Source organism: Prunus avium, chromosome 2 (genome assembly GCF_965620075.1).
Source record: "Prunus avium chromosome 2, drPruAviu1.hap1.1, whole genome shotgun sequence".
Lineage (NCBI taxonomy): Eukaryota > Viridiplantae > Streptophyta > Magnoliopsida > Rosales > Rosaceae > Prunus > Prunus avium.
In genome coordinates this window covers 14,530,443-14,548,059 of record NC_142285.1, presented here as the reverse complement: position 1 = coordinate 14,548,059, position 17,617 = coordinate 14,530,443, and positions in this window count along the sequence as shown.

The following is a 17,617-nucleotide window of genomic DNA, read 5'->3' as shown; positions in this document are numbered from 1 at the left end:
CAAGAAAATAGAGGCAAGCCATGATGATGATGAAGATGAAGAAGATGAAGAAGATGATGATGATGATGTTGTTGTTGTTGTTGTTGTTTTTGTTTTTTTTTAATTACTTTTTTTACTTTTTTTTCTTTGTTTGTAATGCAGAGGTTGAAGTGAAATCAAAATGTGTTTTTTAACACTCAGAAATAAACTAACTAACCATACCACGTAAATAAATAAATAAACTAACTTAACAAAACAAAAACAAAAACAAAACAAAAACAAAGACTATACAGAAAAGAAAACAAAGAAAATGAAAATAAATAAATAAATAAAAACAAAAACAAAAACAAAAACTTAATTTAAAAAAACACATGAATATACAAGCAACTCACGGATGACCAGTTAGGGGCCTCAGAAAACACAGCCAGGGGATTTGGGAAGGTTGGAGGGGTCACAATGGTCCCGCTTAAAACCCAAACTTCTTAGACACCGAAGGTGTCGCCTAAAGAACTCCTAGACACTGTATTGACGGAGGTGCTCACTGGAGTTACCATAAGTCAGCTCATATGGAAAATCTTTTTTTTCTTGTTTTTTTTGTTTTTTTTAAAATTAAATTTTTAAAATTTTTTAAAGATAAGAAATAAAAACAAATTAAGATAAAATGAAACAACAAACCATAAAGGAAAATGAACTAAGTACTCTAAACAAACTTAAACAAACGACATAAATTGTTGTACTAAAAGAAACAAACTAAGAAACCAAAGAAAAACACAAACAGCACTTTCTATCACCCGTTTATCACCATTTGGACAGATTCGTTTCTCTGTTTTTCAGCTTCGACCTCTGTTCAGTTTTTAGCCTATAATTTTCCAACCGTAAGTCCAAATTTCACGTTCTTTATATGGTTGGATTCAGCACAGAAAAACAAAGAACCCATCACGGACCAAAAGGCAAAAACAATTACGGAAATAAACAGAATTCAAAGAAGAGAAAGGATTGAAATGCTTCCCCTTGAAGCGATTAGGTCGAGCATGGATGCACTTGGTGGTCGACTTCTCCCATTACTCCACACTTCCCATTCTTATGATTGAGGTTGCCATCTCTCTCCATTTTTATTAAGCTGTCATAAATTGCTAAAACCAACACACAAACTTGAAATGGAATTAAAAGGATTAGGAATGAACAATAGAGAACTAAGTAGACTTTAAACATTATAAATAAAAAAGTAGGAAAACCAAATAGAATCAAGCAATGTTACCGATTCCCGGCAACGGCGCCAAAAACTTGTTGCGTTGATTCAGCTGCATCAAAATGGATTCAGCTGCATCTTCAACTTGTGATACTCGCAAGTGCACGAGCCGTTCGGTAGTATAACATATGTAAGTGCGAGGTCGATTCCACAGGGATTGGTGATTGAATAATCCAATTTAGTTTTCCTACACAAAACAGAAGAACAAGAAAGAAAATAAATAAAACAAGAAAGAAAGAAAAGAAAATAACTCAAGTAGATAAGTTCCCAAGTTCAATTAGATTAACGGATTGATTCTAGCTAAAGTATGATTAAGCCATGGTGTTTGGTCATAACCTTGTGTTCCTAACTCCCTAATTTGATCATTTGTTGTCTAACCTAAAATTAAGCATTAGGAACCCATTAAGCATAGAAGAACATTTTAAACAACCAAGTATGTATCTTATCCCTGTTGTCGAATGTCCATACATACTCTTCCTATCCATAGTTCAATTCGAATTAAAGCATGGTGTCTACTCTTAATTCAAACCAAGATAGCTAACATGCAAGCCTAAATGGTGATCAATCATTCAAATTAGCATATTAACTTATAAGCATAATGAATAAGAACAAAAACCATAATTGAAACTTGGAAACTAATTAAACTTGAATACTTAAGAAAGAATGTATATTACAAATAAAATTAAAGTAGAACTTGAAAACTTGAAGGAAAATTTAGTAAAATCATTTTGTTACAACAATTGACAACTTGAAAGGAAACTAAGAAAATTTGAGGGAGAGAAGGGAAGGGAGCTCTAGAGAAGTGTTTGAGAGCTCCCCCCCTTGGGGTGTGATTTATGAAGCTTGAAGACTTCTCTATTTATAGGGCTAAGAGGGAGGAACATCATGATGAAATCCAACACCACCATTCCTCTTTTAATACAACCCATAACTCCCACTTCATCTTGTCAATGTTAGTGTGGTTAGAATCAACTCCATCCCATACTTCTTTTGTTGCACCTCAAGCTATCTTCACATGGGTTTGCTGGTTTCTTCTTTTAGCATGGAGGTCTGGCTCTTTATTTGCTGCCAACCCATGTGCTGCTAGTCTTTGTTGCTGGCTAATAAAGTTCTTTTGCTGTTGCACATGTGTTGCTGGAAAAACGAATCCTCCTGAGCAGGGTTCAATGTTGGATGGGCTGAGGACTCTAGATATGTTCAATTGGGCTGAAATTTGGATATGTTGTACTAGACACCCATTGGAACAACTTCTATGAACAATGTCTCCTCATCCGAGTTGTGCACATTGCTGAAATGAGACCTGCAAGGTGACTTACGAAACTGGACTGACAAGGAATGTGGCCCAAATTTGGGTTTGTCTTTAAGCTCTTGCTCTTATCCCAATCACCCCTTAACATGCATGGATTGCATCTTTTCCTATCCAAAGCCATCATTTTTACCTAAAGCTCAATGAACTAAAAGATAAACACAAAAAAAGATTAAAAGCACAAGTTTAACTCAAAAACATAACCAAATCATAAGCTAGAATGGTACAAAATGATATACAATTATGAACCGATCAAATACCCCCAAACCTAGACTTTGCTAGTCCTCGAGCAAAACAAAAGGAAAACAAAGATAAAACAAAACAAGAAGTTAACTAGACCACTTTCGCAGGTAATTCGATTGCATTGAGTCATTTGGTTAGTTTTGAGTGAAATCCGACCTCTAGAACTACGGAATACACCAACCACTCCGATTAGGAACAAACTGCCTTTGAACATAAATTGTCCAATTTCTTACACCTATTGATTTCGGATCGAGCCCAAAACTTGGGCAACATCATAATATGGTGGGAGGAGTCGTTTGGTTCTGTTTGAGTGAAATCCTATCTCTAGAACTACCCAAAACCCCAACCACCCCAATTAGGAACGAACTTCCTTTGAACTAAAATTTTCCAATTTCTTACACCTATTGATTTTGGATCGAACCCAAAACTTGGGCAACATCATAATATGGTGGGAGGAGTCATTTGGTTAGTTAGGAGTGAAATCCGATCTCCAGAACTATGGAATACACCAACCACTCAGAGTAGGAACAAACTGCCTTTGAACATAAATTGTCCAGTTTCTTGCACCAATTGATTTCGGATCGAGCCCAAAACTTGGGCAACATCATAATACGGTGGGACGAGTCATTTGGTTAAGTTTGAGTGAAATCCGATCTCTAGAACTACCCAATACGCCAACCACCCCAATTAGGAAAGAACTACCGCTGAACTTGAATTGTCCATTTTCTTACACCTATTGATTTCGGATCGAGCCCAAAACTTGGGCAACAACATAATATGTTGGGAGGAGTCATTTGGTTAGTTTTAAGTGAAAACCGATCTCTAGAACTATGGAATACACCAACCACTCCGATTAGGAACGAACCGCCTCTGAACATAAATTGTCCAGTTTCTTGCACCTATTGATTTCGGATCGAGCCCAAAACTTGGGCAACATCACAATATGGTGGGAGGAGTCATTTGGTTAGTTTTGAGTGAAATCCGAACTCTAGAACTACCCAATACACCAACCACTCCAATTAGGAACGAACTGCCTTTGAACTTGAATTGTCCAATTTCTTACACTTATTGATTTCGGATCGAGACCAAAACTTGGGCAACATCATAATACGGTGGGAGGAGTCATTCAGTTAAGTTTGAGTGAAATCCAATCATTAGAACTACCAAAAACACCAACCACTCCAATTAGGAACGAACTGCCTTTCAACTTGACTTGTCCAATTTCTAACACCTAATGATTTCGGATCGAGCCCAAAACTTGGCCAACATCATAATATGGGGGGAGGAGTCATTTGGTTAAGTTTGAGTGAAATCCGATCTCTAGAACTACCCAAAACCCCAAACACTCCAATTAGGAACGAACTGCCTTTGAACTTGAATTGTCTAATTTCTTACCCCTATTTATTTCGGATTGAGCCCAAAACTTGGCCAACATCATAATATGGGGGGAGGAGTCATTTGGTTAAGTTTGAGTGAAATCCGATCCCTAGAACTACCCAAAACACCAACCACTCCAATTAGGAACGAACTGCCTTGGAACTTGAATTATCCAATTTCTTATAACTTTTGATTTTGGATCGAGCCCAAACCTTGGGCAACAACATAATACGGTGGGAGGAGTCATTCGGTTAAGTTTGAGTGAAATCCGATCATTAGAACTACCCAAAACACCAACCACTCCAATTAGGAACGAACTGCCTTTCAACTTGAATTGTCCAATTTCTAACTCCTAATGATTTCGGATCGAGCCCAAAACTTGGCCAATATCATAATATGGGGGGAGGAGTCATTTGGTTAAGTTTGAGTGAAATCCGATCTCTAGAACTACCCAAAACACCAACCACTCCAATTAGGAACGAACTGCCTTTGAACTTGAATTGTCCAATTTCTTACACCTATTGATTTCGGATCGAGCCCAAAACTTGGGCAACATCATAATATGGTGGGAGGAGTCATTTGGTTAATTTTGAGTGAAGTCCGATCTCTAGAACTACCCAATACACCAACCAATCCAATTAGGAACGAACTGCCTTTGAACTTGAATTCTCCAATTTCTTACACCTACGGATTTTGGATCGAGCCCAAAAATTGTGGAACATCATAATATGGTGGTTGTAGTCATTCGGTTAGTTTTGATTTAAATCCGATCTCTAGAACTATGGAATATACCAACCACTCCGATTAGGAACGAACTGCCTTTGAACATAAATTTTCCAATTTCTTACACCTATTCATTTCGGATCGAGCCCAAAACTTGGGTAACATCATAATACGGTGGGAGGAGTCATTTGGTTAAGTTTGAGTGAAATCCAATCTCTAGAACTACCCAAAACCACAACCACTCCAATTAGGAACTAACTTCCTTTGAAGTTGAATTGTCCAATTTCTAACACCTAATGATTTCGGATAGAGCCCAAAACCTGGCCAACATCATAATATGGTGGGAGGAGTCATTTGGTTAAGTTTGAGTGAAATCCGATCTCTAGAACTACCCAAAACAACAACCACTCCAATTAGGAACGAACTGCCTTCGAACTAGAATTGTCCAATTTCTTACACCTATTGATTTCGGATCGAGCCCAAAACTTGGGCAACATAATAATATGGTGGGAGAAGTCATTTGGTTAAGTTCGAGTGAAATCCGATCCCTAGAACTACCCAAAACACCAACCACTCCAATTAGGAACGAACTGCCTTTGAACTTGAATTGTCCAATTTCTTACACCTATTGATTTCGGATCGAGCCCAAAAATTGAGCAACATCATAATATGGTGGGAGAAGTCATTTGGTTAGTTTTGATTGAAATCCGATCTCTAGAACTATGGAATATACCAACCACTCCGATTTGGAACGAACTGCCTTTGAACATAAATTGTCCAATTTCTTACACCTATTGATTTCGGATCGAGCCCAAAATTTGGGCAACAACATAATATGGTGGGAGGAGTCATTTGGTTAAGTTTGAGTGAAATCCGATCTCTAGAACTACCCAAAACTCCAACCACTCCAACCAGGAACGAACTACCTTTGAACTTGAATTGTCCAATTTCTTACACCTATTGATTTCGGATCGAGCCCAAAACTTGGGCAACATCATAATATGGTGGGAGGAGTCATTTGGTTAGTTTGGAGTGAAATCCGATCTCCAGAACTATGGAATATACCAACCACTCCGATTAGGAACGAACTGCCTTTGAACGTAAATTGTCCAATTTCTTACACCTATTGATTTCGGATCGAGCCCAAAATTTGGGCAACAACATAATATGGTGGGAGGAGTCATTTGGTTAAGTTTGAGTGAAATCCGATCTCTAGAACTCCCCAAAACCCCAACCACTCCAATTAGGAATGAACTGCCTTTGAACTTGAATTGTCCAATTTCTAACACCTATTGATTTCGGATCGAGCCCAAACCTTGGGCAATGTCATAATATGGTGGGAGGAGTCATTTGGTTAAGTTTGAGGGAAATCCGATCCCCAGAACTACCCAAAACACCAACCACTCTAATTAGGAACGAACTGCCTTTGAACTTGAATTATCCAATTTCTTATACCTTTTGATTTTGGATCGAGCCCAAAACTTGGGCAACAACATAATATGGTGGGAGGAGTCATTTGTTTAAGTTTGAGTGAAATCCGATCTCTAGAACTACCCAAAACACCAACCACTCCAATTCGGAACGAACTGCCTTTGAACTTGAATTGTCCAATTTCTTACACCTATTGATTTCGGATCGAGCCCAAAACTTGGGCAACATCATAATATGGTGGGAGGAGTCTTTTGGTTAAGTTTGAGTGAAATCCGATCCCAAGAACTACCCAAAACACCAACCACTCCAATTAGGAACGAACTGCCTTTGAACTTGAATTGTCCAATTTCTTACACCTATTGATTTTGGATCGAGCCCAAAAATTGAGGAACATGATAATATGGTGGGAGGGGTCATTTGGTTAGTTTTCATTTAAATCCGATCTCTAGAACTATGGAATATACCAAGCACTCCGATTATGAACGAACTGGCTTTGAACATAAATTTTCCAATTTCTTACACCTATTGATTTCGGATCGAGCCCAAAACTTGGGTAACATCATAATATGGTAGGAGGAGTCATTTGGTTAAGTTTGAGGGAAATCCGATCCCTAGAACTACCCAAAACACCAACCACTCTAATAAGGAACGAACTGCCTTTGAACTTGAAATATCCAATTTCTTATACCTTTTGATTTTGGATCGAGCCCAAAACATGGGCAACATCAAAATATGGTGGGAGGAGTCATTTGGTTAGTTTTGAGTGAAATCCGATCTCTAGAACTATGGAATACACCAACCACTCCGATTAGGAACGAACTGCCTCTGAACATAAATTGTCCAATTTCTTAAACCTATTGATTTCGGATCGAGCCCAAAACTTGGGCAACATCATAATATGGTGGGAGGAGTCATTTTTTAAGTTTGAGTGAAATCCGATCTCTAGAACTGCCCAAAACACCAACCACTCCAATTAGGAACGAACTGCCTTTGAACTTGAATTGTCCAATTTCTTACACCTGCTGATTTCGGATCGAGCCCAAAACTTGGGCAACATCATAATATGGTGGGAGGAGTCATTTGGTTAAGTTTGAGTGAAATCCGATCCCAAGAACTACCCAAAACACCAACCACTCCAATTAGGAACGAACTGCCTTTGAACTTGAATTGTCCAATTTCTTACACCTATTGATTTTGGATCGAGCCCAAAAATTGAGGAACATCATAATATGGTGGGAGGAGTCATTTGGTTAGTTTTGAGTGAAATCGGATCTCTAGAACTATGGAATACCCCAACCACTCCGATTAGGAACGAACTGCCTTTGAACTTGAATTGTCCAATTTTTTTATACCAATTGAGTTTGGATCGAGCCCAAAACTTGGGCAACATCATAATACGGTGGGACGAGTCATTTTGTTAAGTTTGAGTGAAATCCGATCTCTAGAACTACCCAATACGCCAACCACAACAATTAGGAACGAACTGCCTTTGAACTTGAATTGTCCAATTTCTTACACCTATTGAATTCGGATCGAGCCCAAAACTTGGGCAACATCACAACACGGTGGGAGGAGTCATTTGGTTAAGGTTGAGTGAAATCCGATCTCTAGAACTACCAAAAACACCAACCACTCCAGTTAGGAACGAACTGCCCTTGATCTTGAATTGTCCAATTTCTTACACCTACTGATTTCGGATCGAGCCCAAAACTTGGGCAACATCATAATATGGTGGGAGGAGTCATTTGGTTAGTTTTAAGTGAAAACCGATCTCTAGAACTATGGAATACACCAACCACTCCGATTAGGAACGAACCCCCTTTGAACATAAATTATCCAATTTCTTACACCTTTTGATTTTGGATCGAGCCCAAAACTTGGGCAACATCATAATATGGTGGGAGGAGTCATTTGGTTAGTATTGATTTAAATCCGATATCTAGAACTATGGAATATACCAACCACTCCCATTAGGAACGAACTGCCTTTGAACATAAATTTTCCAATTTCTTTCGAGTATTGATTTCGGATCGAGCCCAAAACTTGGGCAACATCATAATATGGTGGGAGGAGTCATTTGGTTAAGTTTGAGTGAAATCCGATCTCTAGAACTTACCAAAACACCAACCACTCCAATTAGGAACGAACTGCCTTTGAACTTGAATTGTCCAATTTCTATCACCTATTGACTTCGGATCGAGCCCAAAACTTGGGCAACATCATAATACGGTGGGAGGAGTCGTTTGGTTAAGTTTGAGGGAAATCCGATCCCTAGAACTACCCAAAACACCAACCACTCTAATTAGGAACGAACTGCCTTTGAACTTGAAATATCCAATTTCTTATACCTTTTGATTTTGGATCGAGCCCAAAACATGGGCAACATCAAAATAAGGTGGGAGGAGTCATTTGGATAGTTTTGAGTGAAATTCGATCTCTAGAACTATGGAATACACCAACCACTCCGATTAGGAACGAACTCCCTTTGAACATAAATTGTCCAATTTCTTAAACCTATTGATTTCGGATAAAGCCCAAAACTTGGGCCACATCATAATATGGTGGGAGGAGTCATTTGGTTAAGTGTGAGTGAAATCCGATATCTAGAACTTCCCAAAACACCAACCACTCCAATTAGGAACGAACTGCCTTTGAAGTTGAATTGTCCAATTTCTAACACCAATTGACTTCGGATCGAGCCCAAAACTTGGGCAACATCATAATATGGTGGGAGGAGTCATTTGGTTAAGTTTGAGGGAAATCCGATCCCTAGAACTACCCAAAACACCAACCACTCTAATTGGGAACGAACTGCCTTTGAACTTGAATTATCCAATTTCTTATACCTTTTTATTTTGGATCGACCCCAAAACAAAGGCAACATCAAAATATGGTGGGAGGAGTCATTTGGTTAGTTTTGAGTGAAATCCGATCTCTAGAACTGTGGAATACACCAACCACTCCGATTAGGAACGAACTGCCTTTGAACTTGAATTGTCCAATTTCTTACACCTATTGATTTCGGATCGAGCCCAAAAATTGAGCAACAACATAATATGGTGGGAGGAGTCTTTTGGTTAGTTTTGATTGAAATCTGATCTCTAGAACTATGGAATATACCAACCACTCCGATTTGGAACGAACTGCCTTTGAACAAAAATTGTCCAATTTCTTACACCTATGGATTTCGGATCGAGCCCAAAACCTGGGCAACATCATAATATGGTGGGAGGAGTCATTTGGTTAAGTTTGAGTGAAATCCGATCTCTAGAACTGCCCAAACCACAAACCACTCCAATTAGGAACGAACTGCCCTTCAACTTGAATTGTCCAATTTCTAATACCTATTGATTTCGGATCGAGCCCAAAACTTGGGCAACATCATAATATGGTGGGAGGAGTCATTTGGTTAAGTTTGAATGAAATCCGATCTCCAAACCTACCCAAAACACCAACCACTGCAATTAGGAACGAACTGCCTATGAACATGAATTATCCAATTTCTTACTCCTATTAATTTCGGATCGAGCCCAAAACTTGGGCAACAACATAATATGGTGGAAGGAGTCATTTGGTTAAGTTTGAGCCAAATCCGATCTCTAGAACTACCTAAAACACCAACCACTCCAATTAGGAACGAACGGCCTTTGAACTTGAATTATCCAATTTCTTACACCTTTTGATTTTTGATCGAGCCCAAAACTTGGGCAACATCATAATATGGTGGGATTAGTCATTTGGTTAAGTTTGAGTGAAATCCGATCTCTAGAACTATGGAATACACGAACCACTCCGATTAGGAACGAACTGCCTTTGAACATAAATTGTTCAATTTCTTATACCAATTGATTTCGGATCGAGCCCAAAACTTGGGCAACATCATAATATGGTGGGAGGAGTCATTTGGTTAAGTTTGAGTGAAATCCGATCTCTAGAACTACCCAAAACACCAACCACTCCAATTAGGAACGAACTGCCTATCAACTTGAATTGTCCAATTTCTTACACCTATTGATTTTGGATTGAGCCCAAAAATTGAGGAACATCATAGTATGGTGGGAGGAGTCATTTGGTTAGTTTTGATTTAAATCCGATCTCTAGAACTATGGAATATACCAACCACTCCGATTTGGAACGAACTGCCTTTGAACATAAATTTTCCAATTTCTTACACCTATTGATTTCGGATCGAGCCCAAAACTTGGGTATCATCATAATATGGTGGGAGGAGTCATTTGGTTAAGTTTGAGTGAAATCCTATCTCTAGAACTAAACAAAACACCAACCACTCCAATTAGGAACGAACTGCCTTTGAACTTGAATTGTCCAATTTCTTACCCGTATTTATTTCGGATCGAGCCCAAAACCTGGGCAACATCATAATATGGGGGGTGGAGTCATTTGGTTAAGTTTGAGCGAAATCTGAACTCTAGAACTACCCAAAACACCAACCACTCCAATTGGGAACAAACTGCCTTTGAACTTGAATTGTCCAATTTCTTACACCTATTGACTTCGGATCGAGCCCAAAACTTGGGCAACATCATAATATGGTGGGAGGAGTCATTTGGTTAAGTTTGAGTGAAATCCGATCTCTAGAACTACCCAAAACACCAACCACTCCAATTACGAACGAACTGCCTTTGAACTTGAATTTTAAAATTTCTTACCCGTATTTATTTCGGATCGAGCCCAAAACTTGGGCAACATCATAATATGGTGGGAGGAGTCATTTGTTTAGTTTTGAGTGAAATCCGAACTCTAGAACTATGGAATACACCAACCACTCCGATTAGGAACGAACTGCATCTGAACATAAATTGTCCAGTTTCTTAAACCTATTGATTTCGGATCGAGCCCAAAACTTGGGCAACATCATAATATGGTGGGAGGAGTCATTTGTTTAAGTTTGAGTGAAATCCGATCTCTAGAACTGCCCAAAACACCAACCACTCAAATTTGGAACGAACTGCCTTTGAACATGAATTGTCCAATTTCTTACCCATATTTATTTCGGATCGAGCCCAGAACTTGGGCAACATCATAATATGGTGGGAGGAGTCATTTGGTTAAGTTTGAGTGAAATCCGATCCCTAGAACTGTCCAATACACCAACCACTCCAATTAGGGACGAACTGCCTTTGAACTTGAATTGTCCAATTTCTTACACCTATTGATTTCGGATCGAGCCCAAAAGTTGAGCAACATCATAATATGGTGGGAGGAGTCATTTGGGTCATCGCCTACTGATTTCGGATAGAGCCCAAAACTTTGGCAACATCATAATATGGTGGGAGGAGTCATTTCGTTAGGTTTGAGTGAAATCCAATCTCAAGAACTACCCAAAACACCAACCACTCCAATTAGGAACGAACTGCCTTTCAACTTGAATTGTCCAATTTCTTACACCTACTGATTCCAGATCAAGGCCAAAAATTGGGAAACATCATAATACGGTGGGAGGAGTCATTTGGTTAATCTTGAGTGAAATCCGATCTCTAGAACTACCCAATACACCAACCACCCCAATTAGGAACAAACTGCCTTTGAACTTGAATTGTCCAATTTCTTACACCTATTGAGTTCGGATCGAGCCCAAGACTTGGGCAACATCATAATATGGTGGGAGGATGTTGTTAATTATTATGTTAACTCGCAATTGTACGGGGCAATTAGTAGTATAGCAAGACAAGTACGAGGTCGTACCCACGAAGACTGAGAAGTTCAAATTAGTTATGTACGTAGATTACCGAATTCAAGAAGTTAGGAAGTTAAGTCTAAAACAGAAATTAAAGTGAGAGTGATTGTGATTGTGAAAGGAAGTGAGCAAACTGAAATTGCAAATGAAAGCAAATAAACAAGTGTAACAAAGAGTGGTTTTAAGAGTTGGAAAACAGATTTGGAGACTAGGGCATTCGAATCACCATAACAATTCAATTCTGGGTTATATGGAGTCAAGTAACAAGTCTAATTCAAATTCAAAGATTGATTCTAGCTAAAGTATGATTAGGCCATGGCGTTTGGTCCTAACCTTGTGTTCCTAATTCCCTAATTTGATCATTTGTTGTCTAACCTAAAATTAAGCATTAGGAACCCATTAAGCATAGAAGAACAATTTAAACAACCAAGCATGTATCTAATCCCTGTTGTCGAATGTCCATACATACTCTTCCTATTCATAGTTCAATTCGAATTAAAGCATGGTGTCTACTCTTAATTCAAACCAATATAGTTAACAAACAAGTTCTAATGGTGATCAATCATTCAAACAAGCATGTTAACTTATAAGCATAATGAATAAGAAAATGAATCATGAATCAAACTTGAAACTCCAAACTTATAAACCCAGAATATTCATGTTAGGTTACATCGAAGCCCTAGTTATGGATTTAGCTACTCATAATGGAAAAGAAACTAAAATAGAAATGGGAAAACATAATGAATGCCATAAGAGTAGAAAAACCCTTTTCTGAAGTTCTTGTAGTGTCCAATGCTTCTCCAAGAGCTTCTCCACGTCTAGAAGGATGTATGAAGGATATGGAGGTGATTTGAGATGAGCTTGAGTGAGTGGTGATGGCTGAGAAAGAGGAAATTCGTAGGGAAATGGAAGGGAGGTTTTCTGGAGCTGTTTTGGTGATTTTGGGGCAGTTTAGAGTATTGGGTTGATTGCTTGAGTGTTTGGGGTTGTGGGAATGTATGAGGATGATTTCTGGATGATGGAAGTGTGGAGGATGGCTGAAGTGAATTTTGTAGCTTGAAGACTCCTCTATTTATAGGGCTAAGAGGGAGGAACATCATGATGAAATCCAACACCACCATTCCTCATTTAATACAACCCATAACTCCCACTTCATCTTGTCTATGTAGTGTGGTTGGAATCAATCCCATCCCATACTTCTTTTGCTGCACCTCAAGCTTTCTTCACATGGGATCAAAGGTGATCAATTGTGGCTGCCTTTTGCTGCCAACCCATGTGGTCTTCTTTTGGTTGTTGAACAAAAACGAGTCTTCTGAACCAGACTTGGTGTAGGAAGGCCAGAGGTTTCAAAACTTATCCAATGGGGCTCAAATTTGGATATGTTATAGTAGACACCCATTGGAACAACTTCTATGAAGAAAGTATTCCCATCGGAGCAGTAGAAGTATTCGTTTTGGGCCTTGCAATTTGGCTGCCGAACAGAGACTGGAATTGACTTCATTTCATTTATGCTTTACATGCATGCACATGCTTTCTCAATAATAACTCCAGCATGTACCAACTTGATCCTTTAGACTTTCATAGCTGGAATGCCTCCCCACTTCACTCATTATGTTGGATCCAAAGTCAGTTGCAGCATGGGTGAGGCACATGGAGGCACATGACAAAGCTGGCAGCTGCAAATCCTCCTGAGCAGGGTTGAGTGTTGGGCGGGCTGAGCACTCCACAAATGTCCAATTGGGCTGCAATTTGGATATGTTGTACTAGACACCCATTGGAACAAGTTTCATGAAGATCTTCACTTCATCCAAGCCCCATAGCATGCTGATCCAAGGCCAAGAAGCTGACCTACGAAATTGGGCTGGAAAGGAGATGTAGCCAAAATGTGTTTGTCTTTAAGCCCTTCTTCCATTCACCCAAATCAAGCCTTAACATGCATGGATTGCATCATTTCCTACCCAAAGTCATCATTGTTACCTAAATGTCAATTAACTGAAAGATAAACACAAAAAGGATTAAAAGCACAAGTTTAACTCAAACACATAACCAAATCATAAGCTAGAAGGGTACAAAATGATATACAATTATGAACCGATCAAATACCCCCAAACCTAGATTTTGCTAGTCCTCGAGCAAAACAACACAAAACAAAGTTAAAAACAAAAAGTTAACTAAACCACTTTCGTAGGTAACTCGATTGCATTGAGCGTATGCAACAAGCCTTTAAACCTCTAGGCATCCCTAGTAGGAGGAGTTGTGTCTCCTGAGGGTTTAACAGAAACGATACCCACAAACGCATTACTAACTCTACAAAACAAAGTGGTTAGTAAAACTTGAAATCAACTAATGAGAACGAAAGAAAACTTTAGTCATACCTCCAACACCGTAGAGTTGCCAAGATAGGTGATCAATCAGTGTGTAATGTGGAAGCTATAGCTCAAAGGCACACGGTTTCAAAGCAAGCACACTCAAACCTTGAATAAAGAACATGCTTCGACTCTAATTCTCACAGATAACACTCAATCACTCAGAACCAATGGTTTTATTCTCTCAAACAAGCTTAAGTGAGTATATGAAATAGAAGCACAATATTTGGTTAGATCTCATGAAGGGAATCAAATACTAAGAATAGAGATACACACATACCTACCAACACCCATGAATACATCCTCAAAGATCAGCTAGGTCTTTCACAAGGTTTGTAATGAAAGGTAAGGTTAGGGGAAATGGAAGAATTGGAAGGAAAAACAGGTAACTTAAGAACATACCAAGGTTGCATTCTTCATTGATCTGCAAGGTAGCATTGACTTATAATGGCATGGTTGCAAACTTCATGGTACCACCTGGCATAGACTTTATTTATTTATTTTTTTTTTTTTTACACTTAGATCAAATCGAAACACTTTCATCTTCGTTGATTTGATCTGCATCTTCATTAACTTCATTGCACAGAATCACACCATCTTTCATTTAGGCACATGGCAGCAACTTCCTTGCTTCAAACTTTATCTTGGCACACCTTGGTATATTTCTAAGCTATAGGGTATGGCTACAATAGGTGAAATCAATACCCCACACATCGAAGAGCTCCACAACAAGTATGCTATTCAATGGCATTTCGTTCCTGCGACTTATGTTCCCCATCCTTTGACACCTATCACACTTAACACAAAAATTAAACGCATCTTTGAATAGAGTGGGCCAAAAGAAACCAGATTGGAGAATTTTAAGTGCTGTTTTCTTAGCTCCAAAGTGACCTCCACAAGCCAATTCGTGGCTATGCCTAAGTATGCTTTCTTGCTCTTCTTCTGGAACACATCTTCTGATGAGTTGATCCGGGCAATGCTTGAATAAGAAAGGTTCATCCCAGACATAATGTTTCACCATGGAAAAGAACTTCTTCTTGTCCTGAGAAGTTAGATCATTTCTAAGAACACCACAAGCAAGATAATTAACAAAATCAGCATACCATGGTTCTTTGACTTGGGCAGCATATAGTTGTTCATCAGGGAAAGTCTCATTCAAGGGTAGCACAGCTTCTCCTTTTTCTTCAACCACAATTATGCTCAAATGATCAGCTACCACATTCTCACATCCCTTCTTGTCTCGAATTTCCAAATCGAACTCTTGCAGCAAGAGAATCCATCTAATCAAGCGTGGTTTTGCGTCCTTCTTAGTGAGCAAGTATCTAAGAGCTGCATGGTCAGAATAAACAATTACTTTAGAACCAACAAGATAAGAACGAAATTTTTCTAAAGCAAAAACCACAGCAAGGAACTCCTTCTCTGTTGTGGAGTAGTTGATTTGAGCATCATTCAAGGTCCGGCTAGCATAATGAATCACATGGGGGAGCTTGTTCTTCTTTTGACCTAAAACTGCACCAATAGCAAAGTCAGAGGCATCACACATTATTTCAAATGGTAAAGACCAATCTGGAGCTATGATAATAGGGGCTGAAGTTAGCTCCCTCTTCAAGGTAGTAAAGGCTTCCATGCAAGCTTCATTAAACTCAAAAACAGCATCCTTAGCAAGGAGATTACACAATGGCCTTGTAATGCTTGAGAAATTTTTGATGAACCTTCTATAGAATCCAGCATGACCTAGAAAGCTTCTAATTCCTTTCACAGAGGTAGGGGGTGGCAGATTTGAGATGAGATCGATCTTGGCTTTATCCACTTCAATTCCCTTGCTTGAAATCACATGGCCTAGCACAATGCCTTGTCTCACCATGAAGTGACACTTCTCCCAATTCAAAATCAGGTTTGTTTCCTGGCATCTTTTAAGCACTAGAGACAAGTGGTGAAGACAATTATCAAAAGAGGAACCAAAAACTGAAAAATCATCCATAAATACCTCAATGAATCGTTCCACCATATCTGAAAAGATTGACATCATGCATCTTTGGAAAGTTGCTGGGGCATTGCACAAACCGAATGGCATCCTTCTATAAGCAAACGTACCAAATGGGCATGTGAATGTGGTTTTCTCTTGGTCTTCCGGAGCAATGGGAATTTGATTATAACCTGAAAAACCATCAAGAAAACAATAGTAAGCATGGCCAGATAAACGTTCAAGCATTTGATCAATAAAAGGCAAGGGGAAATGATCTTTTCTAGTGGATGTGTTCAACTTCCTGTAATCAATGCAAACTCTCCAACCAGTGATAGTTCGTGTAGGAACTATCTCATTCTTCTCATTCTTCACAACGGTGATTCCGGACTTCTTCGGAACAACTTGTACAGGGCTCACCCACTTAGAATCTGAAATTGGGTAGATGATTCCTACATCGAGTAGCTTTAAAACTTCAGCTCTAACCACCTCTTTCATGTTGGGATTTAGCCTCCTTTGGGCATCACGGGATGGTTTGCTGTCTTCTTCCATTAGAATCCGGTGCATGCACATGCTTGGACTAATTCCTTTGATGTCTGCTATGGTCCACCCAATGGCTGTTTTATGCTCTTTTAGAACCTTAATTAAGCTCTCTTCTTCATGTGAGGTGAGACCTGCAGCAATTATAACAGGGAGAGTTTCGTTAGCACCCAAATAAGTATATTTAAGATGATTGGGCAGTGGTTTAAGTTCTAGCTTTGGTGGGGTGATAATGGATGGCTCCAATTTCGTGGATGATGGTCCAAGAGGCTCGAGTGGTGGCCTAAAGGATGGTGGGTATGGTTGAAACACTTCTAAGGCAGCCACCACTTCTTGGAACTCCGGTTCACAAAGATCTTCCTCTTCTTGTGTTAAGACAGCTTCTAGAGCATCATTAGACTTTCTCTGCAAAATTTTGGAAGAAACCTCATGATCCACAACATCAATTGAAAAGCAAGAATCAAGAGAGATAGAAGGTTGAGATAGAGCATTAAGCATTTTAAATTCAACAGTTTCACCCAGAACAGTCATGGAAAGGGTGCTATCTTTCACTTTGATAACTGTGTCTGCAGTGGCCATGAATGGCCTGCCTAGGAGAATGCGATCAACATGATCTCCATTTGGATTGTCTTCCATGTCCATCACTACAAAATCAGCAGGGAGAATTAGTGTATTAACTTGAACTAAAATATCTTCTACAATACCTTTTGGATATTTTATAGAATGATCAGCTAGTTCAAGT